The sequence below is a fragment of the Lathyrus oleraceus genome, chromosome 4 (genome assembly GCF_024323335.1).
Source record: "Lathyrus oleraceus cultivar Zhongwan6 chromosome 4, CAAS_Psat_ZW6_1.0, whole genome shotgun sequence".
Taxonomy (NCBI): Eukaryota; Viridiplantae; Streptophyta; class Magnoliopsida; order Fabales; family Fabaceae; genus Lathyrus; species Lathyrus oleraceus.
In genome coordinates this window covers 391,577,892-391,590,273 of record NC_066582.1, presented here as the reverse complement: position 1 = coordinate 391,590,273, position 12,382 = coordinate 391,577,892, and positions in this window count along the sequence as shown.

The window sequence follows — 12,382 nt, the reverse complement described above, 5'->3', positions numbered from 1 at the left end:
CATCTTACTAATATAGAACATGCACCTCGCGTAGGCGAAACCTACATTATCCGATACTAGTCTTGATGAGTGCTAAAACTTGGAAAGCATAAACTTAATATTTAATTTGAGGGAATTGTAATTGTTCTGATCTCACCGGCTTATTTATCATATAAATCGTCTCTCACATGCATCAACATACATACACATGCATCAACATACATACACAATGAAACAGTTATGGCCCCTAGCGCAATTGTTCTCCCAAGCCAATGAGAGAACCTAAGCTAACCTAATAACGATCTAAGCTTCTCCAAGCAAGATCTTCAAGGTTGTCCTCCTTTAATATTGAATTCTTCTCTAAGATTCTCCAAGCAAGATCTTCAAGGTTGTCCTCCTTTGATCTTCAAGGTTGTCCTCCTTTGATATTGAAATCTTCTCTTTCTTCATAACATTGTCTTCTTCTCTTTCTTCATAACATTGTCTTCTTCTCTTTCTTCATTACATTACAGAAGAAACTCGTTTTACATACGAGGGATTGAGATGAGAAAAGAAGTTACATTAAGAGATTAAAAGGAGAGGCACGACACGCAGGTCGTATTTAAAAACCCAAAACAAAATAAAGGAAGACTAAGGGCATAACTGATCACCACAAGGCAATAATAATAAACATATTATTATTATTATTATTATTAATTTTAATTCCTTTTTAATGAACAATTCATTTGAAATGGGCATTGTTTTGCATCAACACAACCCTTGCGTAGTCACAAAACAGAAACCCCAAAATTTTGACTTTGTGAGTGTGACGACCGTCACAGGCGTGTGACGACCGTCACAGGCAATTTTGGATCTGTGAGTGTGACGACCGTCACAAAGCATGTGACGACCGTCGCAGGCTTGTTACGACCGTCACGGGCTTGTTATGACCGTCACGCATTCAGCTTGTTACGCTCGTCACGAGCTTCACGCGGCCAAAATAACAGAACTTTGAAACAGTCTACAGACCTCTTCCAAAAGCCCTAAATTCACAAATTTTTGACGGCACAACCCTTGCGCCGTCACCAATCCTAATGCGCCAATTTCAGACCGTCAAACACACCTCGATTGTTGATTCAGTATGATTGATCAACAAGTCATTGCTTCACCATACTAATGTCGGATTCCGAAGCAAATGACCATTGATCGCTCAAAGGAAAACAACCATTTAGTGTTTGAATGAACGAAACAGAAACAGTATATCACATATACCGTACTTTGCATTAGGATTACTTATATCATATATAAGTTGATCGGTCTCAATTGCGTAACCTATGGATGATCGATGTATCGCTGCTTCACCATACTAATGTCGGTACCGAAGCATAGTCAACATCAATCATCCAACTCGTACACTCATGACGCCAAATTTAATTACCCGTTTAATTAATTGATTCATTTTGTCTTTTAATCATATTAATACAGAAAATAAATAGCTATCCGAGTCATGGTTTCGTAAGTGGCTCTGATACCACTGAAGGAGAATTGCAGTCCAAAACGCAGCGGAAATTAAAATTTTCTCCTTTAAAGATCTTTACGAATGGTCATGATCAGTGATAAAATATTTACCTCTTGTGACGATTGAAACCTTTGGTGCAGATCTCTTGTGACGATCAAAACCTTTGATGCAGATCCACGAAGCGATCACGAACGTTGAACGATGACAACGTCTCTACTCAGTCCACACGAACGGGTTCCTTCAATCTCAATGCTAGCTGGTACGAATGAAGGCTTTGAGTGAGAGAGAGAGAGTGAGAGAAAACGAAAATAATGCAACCGCAATTAATGCTTCTGCACAAGGGTTCTATTTATAGAACCACTTGTGTGGGCTTCAAGCTAAAAGGCCCACTTAAGTGTATTTTGGCCCATATCTTATAATATGCCCAAAATCACTTAAGCCCATGGTACCTTACCATATTTCGTAATCTACTCAAGTACACCGTACCTTACGATGTTCTATAATTCACTAAAGGGCACCGTACCTTACAGTATTCCTTAGTTACTCTATCTCTCATCAATCCGTCCTTTGTGTGTGACCCTGTAGGTTCTCGCGACATTGACAATTATATTAAATCATGTATTTAACATAATAAACAGTGAGCGGTATCTAGAAACACATCACTGCTACCCAAGACACGAAAATGTCAAGTGATCTGACAATTCCTTCTGTGATAATACTTATGTGCATAATTACCCTTTTGCCCTTATGTCTATATTGAACACAAGGCATAGACCGTGTCATCCTTGTCCAGTTCAATATTGGGCCCATAGACATTTATCCTGTTACGCAGGATGGGCAAATTCCATCTAGGTCACTCATGTCCCTTAGCATGCTTCGTGGAGTACCCATCAACTGCCTTTATGGTTATCCAGTTACAGACAACGTTTGATCAGCAATAAAGCACTCGACTCTACATCTAGGGTCCATAGTGGTTTCAGGTCGAAGAGTGGTATACACCATTATCACCATGAGAATAACTTATGACACTTTGCATAACTTTCTATATAGTATTCTCATAGCGGGTCAATCCGGTATAAATATTACTCCTAATATTCATACCCATGTTTAAGACTTGATAACTCCTTATCCATGATCCATGAGATGTGATCATCAGTCTACAAACATAATAGTCTTAATGCTTTAATGTTATCCCACTTCACACTAAAGCTCGACTACAGATACTTTAAGAATAATGTCCTTATGTTTAATGTGATCTCATGATTAAGTCATACTTGATACATTTAAACAGACTAGCTATTCTAGGGACTTTATTAAACAAACATAATAAAGAAAAAGCCTTTTATTATTAATAAATAATTCGATACAAGTACCAAAAGTATTGGCCTCTAGGGCTTACACCAACAAAAAGAACTCACAAATTCTGTTCGTCGTGCAAAAGCTGAAGTAGATCAAGAGCGTCGACTCAAGAAAATAGCCACTGAAGCTTTTAGGGTGTCACCCATGGTATGGGAGGAGAAGTGTCGAGAAGTAAGAGATGCCAGGGAGTCTGTAAGCTATTGGAAGAACCAGTTAGAGTCATTATGCCAAGACAACTCCATATGGGTGAAAGAGCGAGACTATGTGATTGAAGATTATGAATCCTTTAAAAAGACCATAGACTTCTTACAAGGGGACAAGGATAAGTTTCGTGCAAAACTCGATGGGCTGGTAGGATTCTGTAATTGGGCAGCTAAAGAATTGCCATGGAGGTTGAGAGACGCAGTCGAAGAGTTGAAAGAAGATAGCACTTCTCCAACCATAATCAATTTCGTTCTGCTCTGCAAAGGGTTGTTGAAGAGATTCAATGAGGAACTAGAAGAGCTTCAGGCCAGAAAGCCGGCTGTTTAATTTGCTTATGTCTTGTATTTTGTTCCTTTAACAAATGTACTTTTGAACTATGACCTTTTTGGATCTCTATGTTATGTATTGGAATGAATGACGTTTAAAAATTACTCCATTATTGCTATTATAAGTATTTTCTTTGTTTCTTCGAATTACTAACGACTAATGAAACTCGAATGACTCCTTGGAAATAAAATATGCATAACATCCGCATCTTCATTATGCATCACACTTCATGAAAATCAAAAACTTACCCAACCTTTTTACCCTTTATCCAGCCACACTGACTAATCGACACCGGTACGAGACGCGAAGCAAATACAAGATGACATTAGAACAAGTTGAGGCCAACCAGGTTACCATGAGGACATACATCAATACGATCCAGGAGAAGATGGATCAGCTGTTGGAGACAATGCTTGCAATCGCTCAGAGAGAGAGGAACGAGGAGGAAGAAGCTAGGGCAAAAAGGAACGATGGCGTGCCAGGTCCGAATCCCCAAGACGAAAGTTATGTCCCCACCAAGAAGAGATTGGTTCAGATACCGGTAGGAGGAGATCATGCAGAACCTTCTGATACGTCTACTCATCATGGATCCGAGATTGGAGATGACCAGTATGATGCATTCTATATGCCCGATCAACCAAAGCCCAAGATACTCTCAGATCCTGCTGCAGATAGGCTCCGTGCCCTGGAAAAGAAAATCAAAGCCATAGAAGGAAACAACATCTTCGGTGCTTCTGCCATGAACATGCGTTTGGTATCGAATTTAGTCATCCCGACTAAATTTAAAACCCCTGATTTCGAGAAATACAAAGGACAGACTTGTCCAAGAAGTCACTTGGTGATGTATTTTAGGAAAATGGTTTCTCATATCGAAAATGACAAACTACTCGTACACTGTTTCCAAGACAGTTTGAGTGGAGCATCTCTGAGATGGTATATGAGTTTAGAACAGGGCCGAATTCAAAGTTGGGAGGATTTGGCTGACGCATTTCTCCGTCAGTACAAATACAACTTAGATATGGCACCCGACTGAATGCAGTTGCAGGGGATGGCTATGAAGGAGAGTGAGTCATTCAAAGAATACGTCCAACAGTGGAGAGAGTTGGCTGCTCAGGTAGAGGCACCATTATCTGAGAAGGAAATGACCGGTATATTTGTGGACACCTTGAAGGACCCATTCTTTGATCGATTAGTGAGCAGTGCCGCATCTGACTTCGCACACCTAGTTACAATTGGAGACCGCATAGAGAAGGGGTTGAGAGATGGAAAGATTCCTGGAGCAGTGACAACATCTAGTGCACCAAAGAAATATTCTGGAGGCTTCCCAAAGAAAAGAGAAGGTGAAACAAACGCCATATCCAAGAACTATAAAGGGAAGCAACAAGCTTCATATGGTCAAGTCGCCGCTGTGGTGCCTATATCCTATCAACATCCAATGCAACAACAACAAATGTATCAACCACAACATCAACAACATCATCATCAGCAAAATACCGCACCATCAAGACAGTTCAAGCCAAGACCTCCAAGAAGACAACTTGATCCTCTACCAGTACCCTATAGTCAGATATTCACATATCTGCAGAAGGAGGGCCTTCTAACATTGAGGGAATTAAAACCAGTCGTTTTTCTGTATCCACCTGGATACGACGCTAATGCCCATTGTGAATTTCACATGGGAGCACCTGGTCATACTTTGGAAAAATGTTTCGCATTTCAGAATCGAGTACAAGACTTGATCGAAGCCAAGGCCGTTTCTTTCACTCCAAGACGCCCGAACGTGAATACCAACCCTATGCCGACGCATAAGGATGCTTCCGTCAGTGCCATTGAGGAGAGTGATCAAGGCAAATTGATCCGTAAGGTTGAAGAGATTCAAACCCCTATCACCATAATAGGAGCACAATTGCTGAAGAGTGGTCTGATCCTGGAAGAGCTGGTTGAGGAAGAAAACAATGAAGAGTTGAAGAGTTTTATACAACAAATGCTGGATCAAGGCGAGTTACAGATAACTTACCGTGTCAAGAGCAAGCGTCAGGAAGAGATAGCCGTGGTAGATATCCCCTATAATGAGGTCAAAGTAGAAATACCTATAAGCCCGTTGGTGATAGAGTTCCCAGCACCATTCGAATATAAAGATGAGAAGGCAGTCCCATGGATATATCAACCCAGAGCTTTTAAGAAGGGGCAGGAAGATAAACCTCTAATGATTAACGAACCAAATGTCACTTCAATTATGGGCCCAGCAGGAATGACGCGCAGCGGCCGAGTGTTCGTACTAAGAACTGCTGATACTTCTGAAAGAGCTAAAGGGAAAGAGGTTGCTGTCCAGATCCCCATTCCTAATCAGGGGATGCAAGACATGCACCTGTCTCCTAAAGCTGGTGTCACTCGTGAGGAGGCTGAGGAGTTTTTGAGAATAATCAAGAAAAGCGATTACAAGGTGGTGGACCAGCTAAACCAAACACCTTCTAAAATTTCCATGTTATCTCTCCTACTTAACTCTGAAGCACACAGGAATTCGCTGTTGAAGGTATTGAGCGTCGCTCATATCACCAAGGACATAACAATAGAACAGTTTGATGACGTGATAGCTTGTGTGACTACTGGAAATTTTTTGGGTTTTAATGATGATGAACTACCGATTGAAGGAAAGAACCATAACAAGGCTCTCCACATCTCCTTGAAGTGCATGGATACTATACTGTCAAGGGTGTTGGTAGACACATGTTCCTCTTTGAACGTCATGCCAAAGACAACCTTGATAAAACTGCCAGTGGAAGGGATAAGTATGAAGCCCAACACCCTAATCGTAAAAGCATTTGATGGCTCAAGGCGAGCAGTGATAGGAGAGGTTGACTTACCAACCAAGATAGGTCCAACATTTTTTAATATTACATTCCAGGTCATGGATATACATCCTGGTTACAGTTGCTTACTTAGGAGACCCTGGATTCACTCCGCAGGTGCTGTCACCTCCACTTTGCATCAAAAACTAAAATTCATCACAAATGACAAGATGATTGTGGTTGGAGGAGAAGAAGATATCTTGGTCAGTCACTTAACATCTTTTCGATATATCGAGGTGGATGGAGAAATCACTGAGACACCATTCCAATCCCTGGAAGTGGTAAACATGATGGCTGTTCAACAGACCTTGGAAGTCCCGAAATCCGGACCATCCATGGCGTCATGGCAAGGAGCTAAAGCCGTTATGGAAAGTGAAGATGCACAAGACTGGGGTAAAGTGGTGGAATTGAAAGAGAAACGAGACAAGTTTGGCTTGGGGTATGACCCATCATCACACAAAGTTGGTAACCAATGTGACAAAGAGAAGATTCCTTCTGTGGAGAAAACATTCACCAGCGCTGGCCACATCTTTGGCAAGCAGGTGGCAATGATCAGTGAAGAAGACCGCAAGGAGGGGGAGTCTAGCTGGATGCGTCAAGCCGCACCTAATGAAGAACTAACAAACTGGAAGGCTGTGGAAGTTCCCCAAATATTTCAAAAGTAATTTTATCATTTTTAGACAAAACCATGTGCTCTGCCTAAGGCACAGTGGCATGTTGTAGGGCCTCCTTTATCTTTTTCAAGAGTTTTTTATCATTAATGAAATGACGTTTTGCATTCAAATTTTTGTTCCTTGTCTTTCGTTTTGATCTATTTACAAAATGGAAATCAATTTTTATGCACACACTTTCTAAATAAATTGCATAAATCATAACATGCAGAAACACCACCGAGACCATTGATAACGACACTGCTATGGTCCAATATGACTTTGATTGTCCAATCTACCAAGCTGAAGACGAAGTGGGGGAAGATTGCGAACTCCCTGAAGAGTTAGCCAGATTACTCAGACAAGAAGAAAAGGCTATTCAACCACACCAGGAAGACGTTGAAGTTATCAATCTGGGAACAGAAGAAGATAAGAGAGAAGTAAAGGTAGGCGCAGCGCTTCAAGATATAGTGAAGACAAGACTGATAGAGCTCCTCCACGAATATGACGACGTGTTTGCTTGGTCATACCAAGACATGCCCGGATTAGACACTGAGATCGTGACCCACAAGCTTCCCCTTAAAGAGGAATGCCCAGCTGTCAAACAAAAGCTAAGAAGAACTCGACCAGATATGGCTCTCTAGATCAGAGAAGAGGTGAGAAAGCAGTTTGACGCTAGTTTCCTGGAAGTCGCTAAATACCCACAATGGGTTGCCAACATTGTACCGGTGCCGAAGAAAGATGGAAAAGTCCGCATGTGCGTAGACTACCGAGACTTAAACAGAACTAGTCCCAAAGACGGTTTCCCATTACCTCACATTGACGTACTAGTGGATAACACAGCTCAGTTCTCCGTGTTTTCCTTCATGAATGGTTTCTCAGGATACAACCAAATTAAGATGGATCCCGAAGACATGGAGAAGACCACGTTCATTACTCCTTGGGGCACCTTTTGTTACAAAGTAATGCCGTTTGGTTTAAAAAACGCTGGGGCAACATATCAACATGCCATGGTGACTCTCTTTCACGACATGATTCATAAAGAGATTGAGGTGTATGTCAATGACATGATTGCCAAATCCCAGACAGAAGAAGAGCACATCACCAATCTGGAGAAACTATTCACTCGTTTGAGGAAGTTTAGGTTGAGACTTAATCCTAATAAATGCACATTTGGGGTTCGATCTGGAAAGCTTTTAGGCTTTATTGTAAGCCAAAAGGGAATTGAAGTAGATCCTGACAAGGTTCGAGCCATTCAGAACATGCCTGCACCAAAGACTGAGAAAGAGGTTCGTGGTTTCTTAGGGAGACTAAATTACATCGCCAGGTTTATCTCTCACCTTACTGCAACATGCAAACCAATATTCAAGCTTCTGAGGAAGAATCAAGGCGTGGAGTGGAATGAGGATTGTCAGATAGCCTTTGATAAAATCAAAGAATACTTGCAAGAGCCACCGATTCTAATGCCCCCTGCCGAAGGAAGACCTCTCATCATGTATCTAACCGTGCTCGATGAATCCATGGGTTATGTATTGGGACAACAAGATGAGACTGGTAGAAAAGAGCATGCCATCTATTATCTGAGCAAGAAATTTAATGATTGTGAGACCAGATATTCATTACTCGAGAAGACTTGTTGTGCACTCACATGGGTTGCTAAGCGTCTCAGGCAGTACATGCTAACTCACACAACTTGGCTGGTATCTAAAATGGATCCCATCAAGTACATATTCGAGAAACCGGCTCTCACTGGTAGGATTGCTCGATGGCAGATGTTGTTGTCAGAATATGATATCCAATACGTTACACAAAAAGCGATCAAGGGAAGCATACTAGCAGACCATCTTGCTCATCAACCACTGGAGGATTACCAATCTTTGAAATTTGACTTTCCAGATGAGGACATCATGGCTGTTAAGGATGCTGAAGACTCCAAACTAGAGGAAAGCCTCGAGCCAAGAGCAGGCTGGACGCTCATGTTTGATGGTGCCTCAAACGCAATAGGCCATGGAATTGGGGCAGTGCTGATGTCTCCCAAGAATTTTCATCTACCATTCACCGCAAAGCTTTGTTTTACCTGCACAAACAACATTGCCGAGTATGAAGCTTGCATACTAGGGTTGGAAGAAGCTATTGAGTTGAAGATAAAGATACTAGAAGTATTCAGGGACTCCGCTTTAGTCATACATCAGATCAGAGGTGATTGGGAAACAAGGCATGCTAACTTAATCCCATACCGGGATTATGTACTGAAGCTACTCCCAAAGTTTGATGAAATCATTTTCTCTCATATTCCACGGGAAGAGAATCAGATGGCAGATGCTTTAGCAACTTTGGCTTCCATGTATAAATTAATATGGCCCAACCATCAGCCTCATATCGAGATTAGGCATTTTGACGAACCTGCTCATTGCCTGACTACGGAAGAAGAGCCAGATGGTAAACCCTGGTTCTTTGATATCAAACAGTATCTAGAGAAGCGGGAATATCCGCTAGAGGCTTCCATCCTTGATAAAAGGACCCTCCGGAGGTTGGCATCAAAGTTCCTCTTGAATGGAGAAGTATTGTACAAGCAAAACTACAACATGGTTTTGTTAAGGTGTGTGGACAAACACGAAGCAGATCAGCTTATGAGGGACATACACGAAGGTTCTTTCAGTACGCACGCCAATGGGCATGCCATGGCCAAGAAAATTCTAAGGGAAGGTTACTACTGGTTGACAATGGAAGCTGACTGTTACCATTACACCAGAGCATGCCACAAGTGCCAAATCTATGCTGACAAAATACATGTACCGCCTACCCCGCTGAATGTCATAGCATCACCTTGGCCTTTCTCTATGTGGGGCATCACACATGATTGGAATGATAGAACCCAAAGCGTCAAATGGACACAGATTTATCTTAGTGGCCATAGATTATTTTACCAAATGGGTGGAAGCCGCGTCTTATGTGAATGTCACAAAGCATGTAGTCGCCCGTTTCTTGAAAAATAACATCATATGTCGATATGGTATTCCCAACAAAATCATCACTAATAATGGGTCCAATCTCAACAACAAGACCATGGATGAGTTATGCGCAACATTCAAGATCGAGCACCACAACTCATCACCCTATCGACCTAAGATGAATGGGGCTGTTGAGACTGCAAATAAAAATATCAAGAAAATCATCCAAAAGATGGTTGTTACGTACAAGGATTGGCACGAGATGTTACCTCTTGTGTTACATGGCTATCACACATCGATACGAACTTCAACATGGGAAACTCCTTATTCCTTGGTATACGGTATGGAAGCAGTTCTCCCTATAGAATTAGAGATCCCCTCGATGAGAGTCCTGATGGAGGCTAAGCTAGACGAGGCGGAATGGGTTCAATCAAGGTATGACGAGCTCAACCTTATTGAGGAGAAACGCCTGAAAGCGTTAGATCACGGTCAACTCTATCAGAGGCGTCTTAAAAAGGAATTCGACAAGAAAGTTCGTCCCAGGGTGTTTCAAGAGGGAGATTTAGTACTGAAGAAAATTTTGCCCATTCACAAAGACTCTAGAGGGAAATGGACACCAAATTATGAAGACCCATTTGTGGTGGTTAGAGCCTTTTCCGGAGGCGCTCTAATTCTATCAACTATGGACGGTGATGAGTTGCCGCTTCCCACCAATACTGATGTTGTTAAAAAGTAATTCGCCTAAAAAAGAGGAATAATAAAAGCCGCTAAATCGAAAACCTGAAAGGGCGATTTAGGCAAAAAAATGGCTATCCCGGTGGATCGAAAACCCGAAGGGGCGATCCAGGCAAAAAATTAGGGATAAAAATAAAAGAGTTCGACCCGCTGAGTTGAAAATCCGAAAGGACGACTCAGGAAAAAATGGGTATCCCGGTGGATCGAAAACTCGAAAGGGCGGTCCAGGCAAAAGTTAGGGATTAATTCCAAGGCAAAAGTTGTACTACGGACATCTGACATACCCTCGAAGACAAAGAATCGATCTACCTCACTTTTCAAAAGCAAAGTGCTCGGGCTATCGAAGACATAAGGATCATAGTAGTGTGGAAACTCAATAAGAACTCAATTCTCATTGCCTTTTAGTTTCTATGCACAACAATTACCTCATTAAGGAATTGCGTCTTTATGTACAATCACCCATTTAAGGGTCAAATCAATAAAAGATAATTTTTCTCAACAAAGTTTGCCCAAATCATTTTTTATTTTATCTGTTTGTTTGCAAAGAACCTTTTATTTTTGATAAACATCGCTTTTAAAAACTATTGGAGAAAATAAAATGCATGTTTGAATAAAGTGGTAAAATTGCTTTTGAAACAATAAGCGGATGAATCCTTTAGTCCCCAAGATTCACTCTTGTCTTTCATAAAGGTGTAGGACCGATTATAGACGGTTGTGTTCCTTTCAACTACCGATTCATACCTCTCATAAATGTACTCATGGTATATCCAGACCGGGGCAAGGCTCCCTCACATTCCTAACAGAAACATTGATAAATCATGGACGGAGCATCGCGTGTTGAAAAGTCTGAACCTTTCAATGACTCGGAACGACCCAAATATATTCCCAAAACCACCTAGCAGGGGCATTAAAATTTGATCTCCATTGATCGCCCCAATGATGAAAAATCCATACTGTTGGCATCATACCTCAAAGCGAAATGTCCTAACCGGGGCATATCCAATTACCCAGTTGCATTCCTACATGCATCATAGGCATCATTTCATGCACAATTTCCTGCCAAACAGGAAGATTCATCAAACACAGTCATATCAATCATCGACATACTCATGCATAACACTCCCACAAAATGGGAATTTCAACAAAATAAAAAAATCATTCGCATTCCTACATGCACATTCAAATACCCTAGCAATTGCATACTGCATACGCCTCATGCATCCTCCCATGCATAGTATTTCCACCCAAAGTGGAACATCATACAAAAATCACACCAAAATATCAGGATCCAGGATCATTCATGTATATCTTGGACATTTCTCATTTCCAAATAAAGTTATTACCCTGCACGTGCTCGTGGAATCATTTTCCAGTAAGCCATTTTTTCAACTTTATGATTAATAATGACATTCCCAACATTTTCTTTGCTAGCATTGCTCCCCAAGCAAAGGTTACCATAAAAAGTCTCTTATGAGCTTTCCCCCCTGCAGAGCTTTGCCAATATGTCTCCCTCAAAAGGAGTCTTTTCTTAAAAATTCCCCCAACAGACGAATATTTGAGATACTGCTTCATTTATCTGAAGAATCTCATTTCTCTGTTTGAGATACTGCTTCATCAATTTGAAGAATCTCATTTGTTTTCTAGATATAATGCTCTAAGTATCCTCGGAGAGTCTTAGATTCAATTAAGGTATCATTCCCTTGTTCGAAATGTCTTAATTCTATCATATAAGATGCTGCTTCGACTCGATACAGAGAGTCTCATTTTTACTGTTTGAGATACTGCTTCATCAATATGAAGAGTCTCATTTCAGATCTTTTTAGAGATACT